We start from the raw sequence: 17,636 nt of genomic DNA on the forward strand, positions 1-17,636 counted from the left end.
CTCATCCTCCTCCCTTGTGTTTAGATGGCTCATCTACCTCCCTTGTGTTCAGATGGCTCATCCTCCTCCCTTTGTGTTTAGATGGCTCATCCTCCTCCCTTTGTGTTTAGATGGCTCATCCTCCTCCCTTGTGTTTAGATGGCTCATCCACCTCCCTTGTGTTTAGATGGCTCATCCACCTCCCTTGTGTTCAGATGGCTCATCCACCTCCCTTGTGTTTAGATGGCTCATCCACCTCCCTTGTGTTTAGATGGCTCATCCACCTCCCTTGTGTTTAGATGGCTCATCCACCTCCCTTGTGTTCAGATGGCTCATCCTCCTCCCTTGTGTTCAGATGGCTCATCCTCCTCCCTTTGTGTTTAGATGGCTCATCCACCTCCCTTGTGTTCAGATGGCTCATCCACCTCCCTTGTGTTTAGATGGCTCATCCACCTCCCTTGTGTTTAGATGGCTCATCCACCTCCCTTTGTGTTTAGATGGCTCATCTACCTCCCTTGTGTTCAGATGGATCATCCTCCTCCCTTGTGTTCAGATGGCTCATCCACCTCCCTTTGTGTTTAGATGGCTCATCCTCCTCCCTTTGTGTTTAGATGGCTCATCCTCCTCCCTTTGTGTTTAGATGGCTCATCCACCTCCCTTTGTGTTTAGATGGCTCATCCTCCTCCCTTTGTGTTTAGATGGCTCTCTCTCTTTTTCTGAACAGCAGCCAATATTGGAGAGAAATGCCTGGAGCGGTAAAAGTGAGCTCTGGGAACCCATACACTGCCTATCTTTAATATAACTAATAGTTGTACATTATTTAAATACATTGAATTAATTTCGTACTGGTGCGAGAGCGTTGGTGGAGGATCATTCTGAGACAATGATGGGAGCGGAACGAGTGGCTCAGTCTATTAGATAGCCCTAATGGAGGACAGAAATGACAAAAGCTGATTGAGACACAGAACCCCACACAGACACACATACTCTCCCCCCCCCCCTCTATCTCTCTCTCTCTCTCTCTTAGTCTCTCTTTCTCTCTCTCTCTCTCTCTCTCTCTCTCTCTCTCTCTCTCTCTCTCTCTCTCTCTCTCTCTCTCTCTCTCTCTCTCTCTCTCTCTCTCTCTCTCTCTCTCTCTCTCTCTCTCGCATACACACATACATACTCTCTTTCTCGCTCACAAACACACACACACACACACACACACACACACACACACTCCACTCACACATACTCTCACACACAGGCACTCAATTCAGCTCAGTTTACTCTTTAGATACTGTTCATAATAACTCAAGTCCTCCTTGTTGATTTGAAAAATAACTCCTTGTTGATTTGAAAAATAACTCCTTGTTGATTTGAAAAATAACTCCTTGTTGATTTGAAGAATGTCAGTCTCAACTCCTCGTTGATTTGAAGAATGTTCAGTCTCAACTCCTTGTTGATTTGAAGAATGTTCAGTCTCAACTCCTTGTTGATTTGAAGAATGTCAGTCTCAACTCCTTGTTGATTTGAAGAATGTCAGTCTCAACTCCTTGTTGATTTGAAGCATGTTCAGTCTCAACTCCTTGTTGATTTGAAGAATGTTCAGTCTCAACTCCTTGTTGATTTGAAGAATGTTCAGTCTCAACTCCTCGTTGATTTGAAGAATGTTCAGTCTCAACTCCTTGTTGATTTGAAGAATGTTCAGTCTCAACTCCTTGTTGATTTGAAGAATGTCAGTCTCAACTCCTCCTCGTTGATTTGAAGAATGTTCAGTCTCAACTCCTTGTTGATTTGAAGAATGTTCAGTCTCAACTCCTTGTTGATTTGAAAAATGTTCTGTCTCAACTCCTCGTTGATTTGAAGAATGTTCAGTCTCAACTCCTCGTTGATTTGAAGAATGTCAGTCTCAACTCCTTGTTGATTTGAAGAATGTCAGTCTCAACTCCTCCTCGTTGATTTGAAGAATGTTCAGTCTCAACTCCTTGTTGATTTGAAGAATGTTCAGTCTCAACTCCTTGTTGATTTGAAGAATGTTCAGTCTCAACTCCTCCTCGTTGTTTTGAAGAATGTTCAGTCTCAACTCCTTGTTGATTTGAAGAATGTTCAGTCTCAACTCCTTGTTGATTTGAAGAATGTTCAGTCTCAACTCCTCGTTGATTTGAAGAATGTTCAGTCTCAACTCCTTGTTGATTTGAAGAATGTTCAGTCTCAACTCCTTGTTGATTTGAAGAATTTTCAGTCTCAACTCCTTGTTGATTTGAAGAATGTTCAGTCTCAACTCCTTGTTGATTTGAAGCATGTTAAGTCTCAACTCCTTGTTGATTTGAAGAATGTCAGTCTCAACTCCTTGTTGATTTGAAGAATGTCAGTCTCAACTCCTCCTCGTTGATTTGAAGAATGTTCAGTCTCAACTCCTTGTTGATTTGAAGAATGTTCAGTCTCAACTCCTTGTTGATTTGAAGAATGTTCAGTCTCAACTCCTCGTTGATTTGAAGAATGTTCAGTCTCAACTCCTCCTCGTTGATTTGAAAAATGTTCAGTCTCAACTCCTTGTTGATTTGAAAAATGTTCAGTCTCAACTCCTTGTTGATTTGAAGAATGTTCAGTCTCAACTCCTTGTTGATTTGAAAAATGTTCTGTCTCAACTCCTCCTAGATTTGATGCATGTTCAGTCTCAACTCCTTGTTGATTTGAAGAATGTTCAGTCTCAACTCCTCGTTGATTTGAAGAATGTTCAGTCTCAACTCCTTGTTGATTTGAAGAATGTTCAGTCTCAACTCCTCGTTGTTTTGAAGAATGTTCAGTCTCAACTCCTTGTTGATTTGAAGAATGTTCAGTCTCAACTCCTTGTTGATTTGAAAAATGTTCAGTCTCAACTCCTTGTTGATTTGAAAAATGTTCAGTCTCAACTCCTTGTTGATTTGAAGAATGTTCAGTCTCAACTCCTTGTTGATTTGAAAAATGTTCTGTCTCAACTCCTCCTAGATTTGATGCATGTTCAGTCTCAACTCCTTGTTGATTTGAAGAATGTTCAGTCTCAACTCCTCGTTGATTTGAAGAATGTTCAGTCTCAACTCCTTGTTGATTTGAAGAATGTTCAGTCTCAACTCCTCGTTGTTTTGAAGAATGTTCAGTCTCAACTCCTCCTCGTTGTTTTGAAGAATGTTCAGTCTCAACTCCTCGTTGATTTGAAGAATGTTCAGTCTCAACTCCTTGTTGTTTTGAAGAATTTTCAGTCTCAACTCCTTGTTGATTTGAAGAATGTTCAGTCTCAACTCCTTGTTGATTTGAAAAATGTTCTGTCTCAACTCCTCGTTGATTTGAAGAATGTTCAGTCTCAACTCCTCGTTGATTTGAAGAATGTCAGTCTCAACTCATTGTTGATTTGAAGAATGTTCAGTCTCAACTCCTCGTTGATTTGAAGAATGTTCAGTCTCAACTCCTTGTTGATTTGAAGAATGTTCAGTCTCAACTCCTTGTTGATTTGAAGAATGTCAGTCTCAACTCCTCGTTGATTTGAAGAATGTTCAGTCTCAACTCCTCGTTGATTTGAAGAATGTTCTGTCTCAACTCCTCGTTGATTTGAAGAATGTTCAGTCTCAACTCCTCGTTGATTTGAAGAATGTTCAGTCTCAACTCCTTGTTGATTTGAAGAATGTTCAGTCTCAACTCCTTGTTGATTTGAAGAATGTTCAGTCTCAACTCCTTGTTGATTTGAAGAATGTCAGTCTCAACTCCTCCTCGTTGATTTGAAGAATGTTCAGTCTCAACTCCTTGTTGATTTGAAGAATGTTCATTCTCAACTCCTTGTTGATTTGAAAAATGTTCTGTCTCAACTCCTCGTTGATTTGAAGAATGTTCAGTCTCAACTCCTCGTTGATTTGAAGAATGTCAGTCTCAACTCCTTGTTGATTTGAAGAATGTCAGTCTCAACTCCTCCTCGTTGATTTGAAGAATGTTCAGTCTCAACTCCTTGTTGATTTGAAGAATGTTCAGTCTCAACTCCTCGTTGATTTGAAGAATGTTCAGTCTCAAGTCCTCGTTGTTTTGAAGAATTTCAGTCTCAACTCCTTGTTGATTTGAAGAATGTTCAGTCTCAACTCCTTGTTGATTTGAAGAATGTTCAGTCTCAACTCCTCGTTGATTTGAAGAATGTTCAGTCTCAACTCCTTGTTGATTTGAAGAATTTTCAGTCTCAACTCCTTGTTGATTTGAAGAATGTTCAGTCTCAACTCCTTGTTGATTTGAAGCATGTTAAGTCTCAACTCCTTGTTGATTTGAAGAATGTCAGTCTCAACTCCTTGTTGATTTGAAGAATGTCAGTCTCAACTCCTCCTCGTTGATTTGAAGAATGTTCAGTCTCAACTCCTTGTTGATTTGAAGAATGTTCAGTCTCAACTCCTTGTTGATTTGAAAAATGTTCAGTCTCAACTCCTTGTTGATTTGAAAAATGTTCAGTCTCAACTCCTTGTTGATTTGAAGAATGTTCAGTCTCAACTCCTTGTTGATTTGAAAAATGTTCTGTCTCAACTCCTCCTAGATTTGATGCATGTTCAGTCTCAACTCCTTGTTGATTTGAAGAATGTTCAGTCTCAACTCCTCGTTGATTTGAAGAATGTTCAGTCTCAACTCCTTGTTGATTTGAAGAATGTTCAGTCTCAACTCCTCGTTGATTTGAAGAATGTTCAGTCTCAACTCCTTGTTGATTTGAAGAATGTTCAGTCTCAACTCCTTGTTGATTTGAAAAATGTTCAGTCTCAACTCCTTGTTGATTTGAAAAATGTTCAGTCTCAACTCCTTGTTGATTTGAAGAATGTTCAGTCTCAACTCCTTGTTGATTTGAAAAATGTTCTGTCTCAACTCCTCCTAGATTTGATGCATGTTCAGTCTCAACTCCTTGTTGATTTGAAGAATGTTCAGTCTCAACTCCTCGTTGATTTGAAGAATGTTCAGTCTCAACTCCTTGTTGATTTGAAGAATGTTCAGTCTCAACTCCTCGTTGTTTTGAAGAATGTTCAGTCTCAACTCCTCCTCGTTGATTTGAAGAATGTTCAGTCTCAACTCCTTGTTGATTTGAAGAATGTTCAGTCTCAACTCCTTGTTGTTTTGAAGAATTTTCAGTCTCAACTCCTTGTTGATTTGAAGAATGTTCAGTCTCAACTCCTTGTTGATTTGAAAAATGTTCTGTCTCAACTCCTCGTTGATTTGAAGAATGTTCAGTCTCAACTCCTCGTTGATTTGAAGAATGTCAGTCTCAACTCCTTGTTGATTTGAAGAATGTTCAGTCTCAACTCCTCGTTGATTTGAAGAATGTTCAGTCTCAACTCCTTGTTGATTTGAAGAATGTCAGTCTCAACTCCTTGTTGATTTGATGAATGTCAGTCTCAACTCCTCGTTGATTTGAAGAATGTTCAGTCTCAACTCCTTGTTGATTTGAAAAATGTTCTGTCTCAACTCCTCGTTGATTTGAAGAATGTTCAGTCTCAACTCCTTGTTGATTTGAAAAATGTTCTGTCTCAACTCCTCGTTGATTTGAAGAATGTTCAGTCTCAACTCCTCCTCGTTGATTTGATGCATGTTCAGTCTCAACTCCTTGTTGATTTGAAGAATGTTCAGTCTCAACTCCTTGTTGATTTGAAGAATGTTCAGTCTCAACTCCTCCTCGTTGATTTGAAGAATGTTCAGTCTCAACTCCTTGTTGATTTGAAGAATGTTCAGTCTCAACTCCTTGTTGATTTGAAGAATGTCAGTCTCAACTCCTCCTCGTTGATTTGAAGAATGTTCAGTCTCAACTCCTCGTTGATTTGAAGAATGTTCTGTCTCAACTCCTCGTTGATTTGAAGAATGTTCAGTCTCAACTCCTTGTTGATTTGAAGAATGTTCAGTCTCAACTCCTCCTCGTTGATTTGAAGAATGTTCAGTCTCAACTCCTTGTTGATTTGAAGAATGTTCAGTCTCAACTCCTTGTTGATTTGAAGAATGTTCAGTCTCAACTCCTTGTTGATTTGAAGAATGTCAGTCTCAACTCCTCCTCGTTGATTTGAAGAATGTTCAGTCTCAACTCCTTGTTGATTTGAAGAATGTTCAGTCTCAACTCCTCGTTGATTTGAAGAATGTCAGTCTCAACTCCTTGTTGATTTGAAGAATGTTCAGTCTCAACTCCTTGTTGATTTGAAGAATGTTCAGTCTCAACTCCTCGTTGATTTGAAGAATGTTCAGTCTCAACTCCTTGTTGATTTGAAGAATTTTCAGTCTCAACTCCTTGTTGATTTGAAGAATGTTCAGTCTCAACTCCTTGTTGATTTGAAGCATGTTAAGTCTCAACTCCTTGTTGATTTGAAGAATGTCAGTCTCAACTCCTTGTTGATTTGAAGAATGTCAGTCTCAACTCCTCCTTGTTGATTTGAAGAATGTTCAGTCTCAACTCCTTGTTGATTTGAAAAATGTTCTGTCTCAACTCCTCCTAGATTTGATGCATGTTCAGTCTCAACTCCTTGTTGATTTGAAGAATGTTCAGTCTCAACTCCTTGTTGATTTGAAGAATGTTCAGTCTCAACTCCTCGTTGTTTTGAAGAATGTTCAGTCTCAACTCCTCATTGTTTTGAAGAATGTCAGTCTGAACTCCTCCTTTGTTTGATCACCTCGTAAAGTACGTCCATATGAATAATTTCCCCTATTCCAGTTTCTTAGCCTTCTCTGATGTTAGTCGAGGGAAAATATATCGATACTTGGATTTCAAAGGGAAACATTTCCTTTTGTTGTCGAACACTTTCAAGAAGACAGATTAATGGTGAGATTAGTAGTTGAATGCAGTATAGAGGTGCACTTCAAATTGCCTTGATATAAATCAATTTCTCCACAGGCCGCAAACAACCCAAATCTGAGAAGTAGTTCTGTAGTTCTGTGTGAATCGTCATGATCTATTTTCCAATATAACTAGGCATACAGAAAGGTTTTCACCTCTCTTTCTGCTAAATATTTATTTAAATGAATACACATTTCGCAAACACCCAACTCTAATAATCTCTGAACGTTTCGCACAAAAAGTTAATTTTACGTACCTAAGTCAAGATTGTCACCTATAGTACGTGGCTCTGTGACGCCTCAGATATCGTCTCGGGAGCCGCAGTTGACGCAACTGAGCAAAGTGTGAAGGAGGACACCCCGTAATAAACCTCTCAGAAGTGGAGCTACCTACAGCCAAGTCTTAATACTCCTGTGGATTTGTGGACGTTTCCTCAAAGCAACTTTAAATTGAGGGCCTCGGATTTATGCAATACTGTCAGGTCAGATTCACTCAGCCTTCCAACTGTAGTGGCATTAGAAACGAGTTTGTTGAATGAGTCATGCCTTGTGACAGGAAGGAAGTGAAAAGAGAACGTTTACACAACTCAGTTGGCACTTCCCTGTCTTTAATATCACATATAGGTATAACATAAAATAGGTTATTTTAGGGGTTCTTTTAGGGGGGGGGGCCTCTGCATGTCGATGTTAGGTGTCACGTCGAGTATACAACTGCCTATGTGTGTATTATATATGGCAGACCTGGATTTAAATACTATCTAAAATAATACTTTTGCTGTGCTTCATTGAGATTTCCTGGCACAATGGGAACCAATAGAATTGTCCCTAAACCCCACCCACTACAGACAGGCTAGAGCAAATTCTCTAACTATTTGAAAGATTTCAAATTGTATTTGAACCCAGGTCTGGATGGTATGATGCAGCAGGGATATATACTGAACAAAAAATATAAATACAACATGCAACAATTTCAAAGATTTTACTGAGTTACAGTTCATATAAGGAAATCTGTAAATTTAAATAAAACATTTTATTGTCCCACAGCACAAGGTGCACCTGTGTAATGAGCATGCTGTTTAATCATCTTCTTGATATGTGACACCTGTCAGGTGGATGGATTATCTCGGCAGTGGAGAAATGCTCACTAACAGGGATGGAAACACATTTGTGCAAAAACATTTGAGGGAAATAAGCTTTTTTTGTGTGTATGGAACATGTCTGGTTTCTTTTATTTCAGCTCATGAAACACAAGACCAATACTTTACATGTTGCGTTTATATTTGTGTTCAGTGTATGTGTGGAGAGGAAGCCAGAAGGCCTGAAGCCCAGTCCATCATAATATGAACGAGTTTAACGACGACAGCTGCGTCGGTTACTTATGCAGATCCACGCCTTGCAGAGCCAGCTCTTTGTCACACTCGGGCAGCTTTTGAAATTGTGATAGATGTGGCAGGGACAATGTCGTTAAATGAATGCATGATTTTCAGCGTTAGCGTTAATAAGTTACCCCAGAAATTAATTCATTTCAAAGGTCACATTTGGTCGATTGTCAATAAGAAGAGGGTCTCTTACACACTCAGGCACATCCACTAATCAAGTAGTTGACCGCAGGATTGATGTCATAGAGAATAATACATCTTCAATCAAGGGGCTGAAGGTGAAATGACCGTCTGAATTGCTCTATTTAATAACTGCTATTAAAAGTCTTCTCCTCATTAGACTATGCCTCTGCATAAATGTCCTGGTAAGTAGTGCAGTGGAGAACAGCAGTGTAACACTTATCCTACATCCAAGTAGTCTTACATGGAGTCTCCTACATCTACCAAGTAGTCTTACATGGAGTCTACTACATCTACCAAGTAGTCTTACATGGAGTCTACTACATCTACCAAGTAGTCTTACATGGAGTCTACTACATCTACCAAGTAGTCTTACATGGAGTCTACTACATCTACCAAGTAGTCTTACATGGAGTCTACTACATCTACCAAGTAGTCTTACATGGAGTCTCCTACATCTACCAAGTAGTCTTACATGGAGTCTACTACATCTACCAAGTAGTCTTACATGGAGTCTACTACATCTACCAAGTAGTCTTACATGGAGTCTCCTACATCTACCAAGTAGTCTTACATGGAGTCTACTACATCTACCAGGTAGTCTTACATGGAGTCTACTACATCTACCAAGTAGTCTTACATGGAGTCTACTACATCTACCAGGTAGTCTTACATGGAGTCTCCTACATCTACCAAGTAGTCTTACATGGAGTCTACTACATCTACCAAGTAGTCTTACATGGAGTCTCCTACATCTACCAAGTAGTCTTACATGGAGTCTACTACATCTACCAGGTAGTCTTACATGGAGTTTCCTACATCTACCAAGTAGTCTTACATGGAGTCTACTACATCTACCAGGTAGTCTTACATGGAGTCTACTACATCTACCAGGTAGTCTTACGTGGCTTCTTTTCCTTGCCTCTTCTTCTCCATGACCACTGATCCCCAAGGACATGATTGGTGAATATAATAGGGTGGGCACCCTGTCCATAAATAACCCCTATCCCCCGTCCCCTGTCCATAAACAACCCCTAGCCCTATCCCCCGTCCCCTGTCCATAAACAACCCCTAGCCCTATCCCCCGTCCCCTGTCCATAAACAACCCCTAGCCCTATCCCCCGTCCCCTGTCCATAAACAACCCCTAGCCCTATCCCCCGTCCCCTGTCCATAAACAACCCCTAGCCCTATCCCCCGTCCCCTGTCCATAAACAACCCCTAGCCCTATCCCCCATCCCCTGTCCATAAACAACCCCTATCCCTATCCCCCGTCCCCTGTCCATAAACAACCCCTAGCCCTATCCCCCATCCCCTGTCCATAAACAACCCCTATCCCTATCCCCCATCCCCTGTCCATAAACAACCCCTATCCCTATCCCCCGTCCCCTGTCCATAAACAACCCCTAGCCCTATCCCCCATCCCCTGTCCATAAACAACCCCTATCCCTATCCCCCATCCCCTGTCCATAAACAACCCCTAGCCCTATCCCCTGTCCATAAACAACCCCTATCCCTATCCCCCATCCCCTGTCCATAAACAACCCCTAGCCCTATCCCCCGTCCCCTGTCCATAAACAACCCCTATCCCTATCCCCCATCCCCTGTCCATAAACAACCCCTAGCCCTATCCCCCATCCCCTGTCCATAAACAACCCCTAGCCCTATCCCCCGTCCCCTGTCCATAAACAACCCCTAGCCCTATCCCCCATCCCCTGTCCATAAACAACCCCTAGCCCTATCCCCCGTCCCCTGTCCATAAATAACCCCTATCCCCCGTCCCCTGTCCATAAATAACCCCTATCCCCCATCCCCTGTCCATAAATAACCCCTATCCCCCATCCCCCATCCATAAACAACCCCTAGCCCTATCCCCCATCCATAAATAACCCCTAGCCCTATCCCCTGTCCATAAATAACCCCTATCCCCCATCCATAAACAACCCCTAGCCCTATCCCCCGTCCCCTGTCCATAAACAACCCCTAGCCCTATCCCCCGTCCCCTGTCCATAAATAACCCCTATCCCCCATCCCCCATCCATAAACAACCCCTAGCCCTATCCCCCGTCCCCTGTCCATAAACAACCCCTAGCCCTATCCCCCATCCATAAATAACCCCTATCCCCCGTCCCCTGTCCATAAACAACCCCTAGCCCTATCCCCTGTCCATAAATAACCCCTATCCCCCATCCCTTATCCAGAAACAACCCCCAGTCCCAACCCCTAGCCCTATCCCCCATTTAATTTCTCTCTTATGGTAGAGAAATTAACATTACATTATCTGGCAACAGCTCAGGTGGACATCCCTGCAGTCAGCATGCCAATTGTACGTTCTTTTAAAATGTGCAATTGGGTGGAGGGGTGGAGCTGCTACCATATTGTTTATACATAGCCAGTTAGTATCTACATATCATAGAGCAGGGTGGAGCTGCTACCATATTGTTTATACCTAGCCAGTTAGTATCTACATATCATAGAGCAGGGTGGAGCTGCTACCATATTGTTTATACCTAGCCAGTTAGTATCTACATATCATAGAGCAGGGTGGAGCTGCTACCATATTGTTTATACCTAGCCAGTTAGTATCTACATATCATAGAGCAGGGCGGAGCTGATACCATATTGTTTATACCTAGCCAGTTAGTATCTACACATCATAGAGCAGGGTGGAGCTGCTACCATATTGTTTATACCTAGCCAGTTATTGTCTACATATCATAGAGCAGGGCGGAGCTGCTACCATGTTGTTTATACCTAGCCAGTTAGAATCTACATATCATAGAGCAGGGTGGAGCTGCTACCATGTTGTTTATACCTAGCCAGTTAGAATCTACATATCATAGAGCAGGGTGGAGCTGCTACCATGTTGTTTATACCTAGCCAGTTAGTATCTACATATCATAGAGCAGGGTGGAGCTGCTACCATATTGTTTATACCTAGCCAGTTAGTATCTACATATCATAGAGCAGGGTGGAGCTGCTACCATATTGTTTATACCTAGCCAGTTAGTATCTACATATCATAGAGCAGGGCGGAGCTGCTACCATATTGTTTATACCTAGCCAGTTATTATCTACATATCATAGAGCAGGGCGGAGCTGCTACCATATTGTTTATACCTAGCCAGTTATTATCTACATATCATAGAGCAGGGCGGAGCTGCTACCATATTGTTTATACCTAGCCAGTTAGTATCTACATATCATAGAGCAGGGTGGAGCTGCTACCATATTGTTTATACCTAGCCAGTTATTATCTACATATCATAGAGCAGGGTGGAGCTGCTACCATATTGTTTATACCTAGCCAGTTAGAATCTACATATCATAGAGCAGGGTGGAGCTGCTACCATGTTGTTTATACCTAGCCAGTTAGTATCTACATATCATAGAGCAGGGTGGAGCTGCTACCATATTGTTTATACCTAGCCAGTTAGTATCTACATATCATAGAGCAGGGCGGAGCTGCTACCATATTGTTTATACCTAGCCAGTTAGTATCTACATATCATAGAGCAGGGCGGAGCTGCTACCATATTGTTTACACCTAGCCAGTTATTATCTACATATCATAGAGCAGGGTGGAGCTGCTACCATATTGTTTATACCTAGCCAGTTAGTATCTACATATCATAGAGCAGGGCGGAGCTGCTACCATATTGTTTATACCTAGCCAGTTATTATCTACATATCATAGAGCAGGGTGGAGCTGCTACCATATTGTTTATACCTAGCCAGTTAGTATCTACATATCATAGAGCAGGGCGGAGCTGCTACCATATTGTTTATACCTAGCCAGTTAGTATCTACATATCATAGAGCAGGGCGGAGCTGCTACCATGTTGTTTATACCTAGCCAGTTATTATCTACATATCATAGAGCAGGGTGGAGCTGCTACCATGTTGTTTATACCTAGCCAGTTAGTATCTACATATCATAGAGCAGGGTGGAGCTGCTACCATATTGTTTATACCTAGCCAGTTAGTATCTACATATCATAGAGCAGGGCGGAGCTGCTACCATATTGTTTATACCTAGCCAGTTAGTATCTACATATCATAGAGCAGGGCGGAGCTACTACCATATTGTTTATACCTAGCCAGTTAGTATCTACATATCATAGAGCAGGGTGGAGCTGCTACCATATTGTTTATACCTAGCCAGTTAGTATCTACATATCATAGAGCAGGGCGGAGCTGCTACCATATTGTTTACACCTAGCCAGTTATTATCTACATATCATAGAGCAGGGTGGAGCTGCTACCATATTGTTTATACCTAGCCAGTTAGTATCTACATATCATAGAGCAGGGCGGAGCTGCTACCATATTGTTTATACCTAGCCAGTTAGTATCTACATATCATAGAGCAGGGCGGAGCTGCTACCATGTTGTTTATACCTAGCCAGTTAGTATCTACATATCATAGAGCAGGGCGGAGCTGCTACCATATTGTTTATACCTAGCCAGTTAGTATCTACATATCATAGAGCAGGGTGGAGCTGCTACCATATTGTTTATACCTAGCCAGTTAGTATCTACATATCATAGAGCAGGGCGGAGCTGCTACCATATAAGGCCTAGGAAGTAGACTGAAGCCTCGGGGATGCTTCTGGACTGGGCCATGGAATGTCCATGAAACCTATTCAGTTGTTCCGCCTGCCAGTGACCATTAAGGGAAGGAGACGGCGAGAGGAAGCATAACAAGTCTGTTGGGAACACAGCTATTGGTTGGGGAGTGAGTCATCTCACCTGCTTTACCAGATGTCAACCTGCAGCAGCACATCAAGATGGCTTCCACACTACACCTTATGTACCCCTAGTTAACCAGACTCCTTATGTACCCCTAGTTAACCAGACTCCTTATGTACCCCTAGTTAACCAGACTCCTTATGTACCCCTAGTTAACCAGACTCCTTATGTACCCCTAGTTAACCAGACTCCTTAAGTACCCCAAGTTAACCAGACTCCTTATGTACCCCTAGTTAACCAGACTCCTTATGTACCCTTGGTTAACCAGACTCCTTATGTACCCCTAGTTAACCAGACTCCTTAAGTACCCCTAGTTAACCAGACTCCTTATGTACCCCCATTAAACCAGACTCCTTATGTACCCCTAGTTAACCAGACACCTTATGTACCCCTAGTTAACCAGACTCCTTATGTACCCCTAGTTAACCAGACTCGTTATGTTTCCCTAGTTAACCAGACTCCTTATGTATCCCTAGTTAACCAGACTCCTTATGTACCCCTAGTTAACCAGACTCCTTATGTACCCCTAATTAACCAGACTCCTTATGTACCCCTAGTTAACCAGACTCCTTATGTATCCCTAGTTAACCAGACTCCTTATGTACCCCTAGTTAACCAGACTCCTTATGTACCCCTAGTTAACCAGACTCCTTATGTACCCCTAGTTAACCAGACACCTTATGTACCCCTAGTTAACCAGACACCTTATGTACCCCTAGTTAACCAGACTCCTTAAGTATCCCTGGTTAACCAGAGTCTTTATGTACCCCTAGTTAACCAGACACCTTATGTACCCCTAGTTAACCAGACTCCTTAAGTATCCCTGGTTAACCAGAGTCTTTATGTACCCCTAGTTAACCAGACTCCTTATGTACCCCTAGTTAACCAGACTCCTTATGTACCCCTAGTTAACCAGGCTCCTTAAGTACCCCTAGTTAACCAGACTCCTTATGTACCCCTAGTTAACCAGACTCCTTATGTACCCCTAGTTAACCAGACTCCTTATGTACCCCTAGTTAACCAGAGTCCTTATGTATCCCTAGTTAACCAGACTCCTTATGTATCCCTAGTTAACCAGACTCCTTATGTATCCCTAGTTAACCAGACTCCTTATGTACCCCTAGTTAACCAGACTCCTTATGTACCCCTAGTTAACCAGACACCTTATGTACCCCTAGTTAACATGGCTCCTTATGTACCCCTAGTTAACCAGGCTCATTAAGTACCCCTAGTTAACCAGACTCCTTATGTACCCCTAGTTAACCAGACTCCTTATGTACCCCTAGTTAACCAGACTCCTTATGTATCCCTAGTTAACCAGACTCCTTATGTACCCCTAGTTAACCAGACTTCTTAAGTACCAATAGTTAACCAGACTCCTTATGTACCCCTAGTTAACCAGACTCCTTATGTACCCCTAGTTAACCAGACTCCTTATGTATCCCTAGTTAACCAGACTCCTTATGTACCCCTAGTTAACCAGACCCCTTATGTACCCCTAGTTAACCAGACTCTTTATGTACCCCTAGTTAACCAGACTCCTTATGTACCCCTAGTTAACCAGACTCCTTATGTACCCCTAGTTAACCAGACTCCTTATGTACCCCTAGTTAACCAGACTCCTTATGTACCCCTAGTTAACCAGACTCGTTATGTACCCCTAGTTAACAGACTCCTTAAGTACCCCTAGTTAACCAGACTCCTTAAGTACCCCTAGTTAACCAGACTCCTTATGTACCCCTAGTTAACCAGACTCTTTATGTACCCCTAGTTAACCAGACTCGTTATGTACCCCTAGTTAACCAGACTCCTTATGTACCCCTAGTTAACCAGACTCTTTATGTACCCCTAGTTAACCAGACTCCTTATGTACCCCTAGTTAACCAGACTCCTTATGTACCCCTAGTTAACCAGACTCCTTATGTACCCCTAGTTAACCAGACTCCTTGTGAAATAGTAGGTGTGTCACTGCTGCTCTTTTTCACTATTCAGTACCAGTTAAAAGTTTGGACACACCTACTCATTCCAGAGTTTTTCTTTTCTTTTTACTATTTTCTACATCGTAAAATAATAGTGAATACATTAATCTATGAATACACATATATATAATCATGTAGTAACCGAATAAGTGTTAAACAACTACAAATAAAATATATATTTGAGATTCGTCAAATTAGTCACCCTTTGCCTTGATAACAGCTTTGCACACTCTTGGCATTATCTCAACCAGCTTCATAAGGTTGTCACCTGGAATGCATTTCAATTAACAGGTGTGCCTTGTTAAAAGTTAATTTGTGGAATTTCTTGAGTTGGACCGCAGATGCTCAGCATATGTGGGAACTCCTTCAAGACTGTTGGAAAAGCATTCCAGGTGAAGCTGGTTGAGAGAATGCCAAGAGTGTGCAAAGTTGTCGTCAAGGCAAAGGATGGCTACTTTGAAGAATCTAAAATATATTCTGATTTATTTAACACTTTTTTTGTTTACTACATGATTCCTTATGTGTTATTTCATAGTTTTGATGACTTCACTATTATTTTACAATTAGAAAATAGTAAAAAAAAAAAAAAAAAAAAAATGAATGAGTAGGGGTGTCCAAACTTTTGACTGGTAGTGTACATCTTTTTTTGGGGTTGAAATGACATCCGTTCTTCGTATTGGTAAAAAAAAAAAAATTGAGATAAAAGTTTATTCTTTCAACTGACATTATAGCAGTGTATAGACCTGCGTTTTTGCATCTCACCGGTAGAAACGGGCCAGCCACATTTCCTGGTTGCCAAAATTCATATCCAGTTGCTGTGAGAAATATGAAAATGTCTGTTTGTAGACAGAACATTCAAACAAAGGATTTTGAAATGGGACGGAAGTCTCAACTGGCGGGGTTTCAATGTCGTCGAATGTTGAAAAGATATGCTATTCCATAGATTTTCCCCTTCACTTCAAAGAGGATTGGCATCCGATCAACCAACATCAGAAAAGAAGTCAAGCTGAGGTAACGTAGCTAACCTTACCTAGCTAATTAGCTAGCGAATTACATTTGTTTAGCTAAAGCAAAATCTAGCTAGCTAGCTTTCATAATACGATGGCTAGACATTCCAAAGCATATCAATGTAAATAGCCAGCTGCTATCTGGCGATGGTGATTTGTAACTTTGCAAGCTAACGTTAGCTTCATTAGGTTACGTTAGCTAACCGTTAGCTAGCTAACTAACTACCGCAGAGGCTAACGTGTCTATGTGTTCTATTTAGAGTCCGATCCCATCAACAACTGCAGAGGCATCGACATCAAGCTCAGCACCAGGAACTAGTGTAAGTCCCCATTTAAAATCGGACTAACATCTACTACATCTTTCCATGACTCCATGATGAACATGGAAACATGGTCTCTGTCTTGTTGGTCTATTTACAATTAGGCTATAACTTCTACTGTAGTTTCTCTGTATTGTGGACGTTTAGTTGATTGTTCATGCAAGACTTGAAGTCTAAATTGGAGAAGAGGAGGTGTTAGTAAGGGGGGTAGGTATTGTGTGTGAAGGTTAGTATGCATGATGTATTGACATTTAGGGGGTGGGTGTAACGGAATTCCTCCTCCTCTTCATCCGAAGAGGAGGAGCAGGGATTCGACCAAAATGCAGCGTTGTCATAGGACATAATGAATTTATTTAAACAAGACAAAAACGAACTATACTTGAATAACTAACAAAATAACAAACGACGTAGACAGACCTGGACATGCGAACTTACATACAACGAAGAACTCACGAACAGGAAAATGACTACACAAAAGAACGAACGTACAAACAAACCGAAACAGTCCCGTGTGGCGCGACAAACACAGACACAGGAGACATCCACCCACAACAATCAATGTGAAAACACCTACCTTAATATGGCTCTCAATTAGAGGAAATGAAAACCACCTGCCTCTAATTGAGAGCCATATCAGGTCACCCTTTAACCAACATAGAAACACATAACATAGACTACCCACCCAAACTCACGCCCTGACCGTCAAACACATACAAAATAACAGAAAACCGGTCAGGAACGTGACATAACCCCCCCCTCAAGGTGCGTACTCCGAACGCACCACCAAAAGTCTAGGGGAGGGTCTGGGTGGGCGTCTGACCACGGTGGTGGCTCAGGCTCTGGGCGAGGTCCCCACCCCACCATAGTCAATCCCAGCTTACGTCTCCCCCTTAGAATGACCACCCTCATCTTACACCCACTTAATTTAACTGGTAACTTTAAGATAAGGGGCAGCACCGGAACAAGGGGCAGCCCCGGGATAAGGTAGCTCAGGACAGAGATATAGCTCAGGACAGAGAGGTAGGTCATGATAGAGAGGTAGCTCAGGATAGAGGGGCAACTCCGGACTGAAGGGCAGCTCCGGACAGAGAGACAGCTCTGGACTGAGGGGCAGTTCTGGATAAATGACCGCTCTGGGCTGAGGGGCAGCTCATGACTGGCTGACGGCTCTGGACGCTCATGGCTAGCTGACGGCTCTGGACGCTCATGGCTAGCTGACGGCTCTGGACGCTCATGGCTGGCTGACGGCTCTG

At 42.0% G+C, this 17,636-nt stretch overlaps 1 protein-coding gene across 3 annotated transcripts in view; it reads left to right on the forward strand.

The window, feature by feature from the left end:
- The window catches only part of LOC120049548 (glucosidase 2 subunit beta-like), a 316,045-nt gene that overhangs the window by 176,879 nt on the left and 121,530 nt on the right, over window positions 1–17,636 (forward strand). Inside the window, exons 13-14 of one of the 3 annotated variants that reach the window (XR_005477118.1) lie at window positions 16,000–16,067; window positions 16,324–16,383. The exons of the other annotated variants lie outside the window; for them this stretch is intronic. The gene's annotated coding sequence lies outside the window, so the exon portion shown is untranslated. The remainder of the gene's footprint in view (window positions 1–15,999; window positions 16,068–16,323; window positions 16,384–17,636) is intronic. 3 annotated transcript variants of the gene reach the window in all.

Source organism: Salvelinus namaycush, chromosome 6 (genome assembly GCF_016432855.1).
Source record: "Salvelinus namaycush isolate Seneca chromosome 6, SaNama_1.0, whole genome shotgun sequence".
Taxonomy (NCBI): Eukaryota; Metazoa; Chordata; class Actinopteri; order Salmoniformes; family Salmonidae; genus Salvelinus; species Salvelinus namaycush.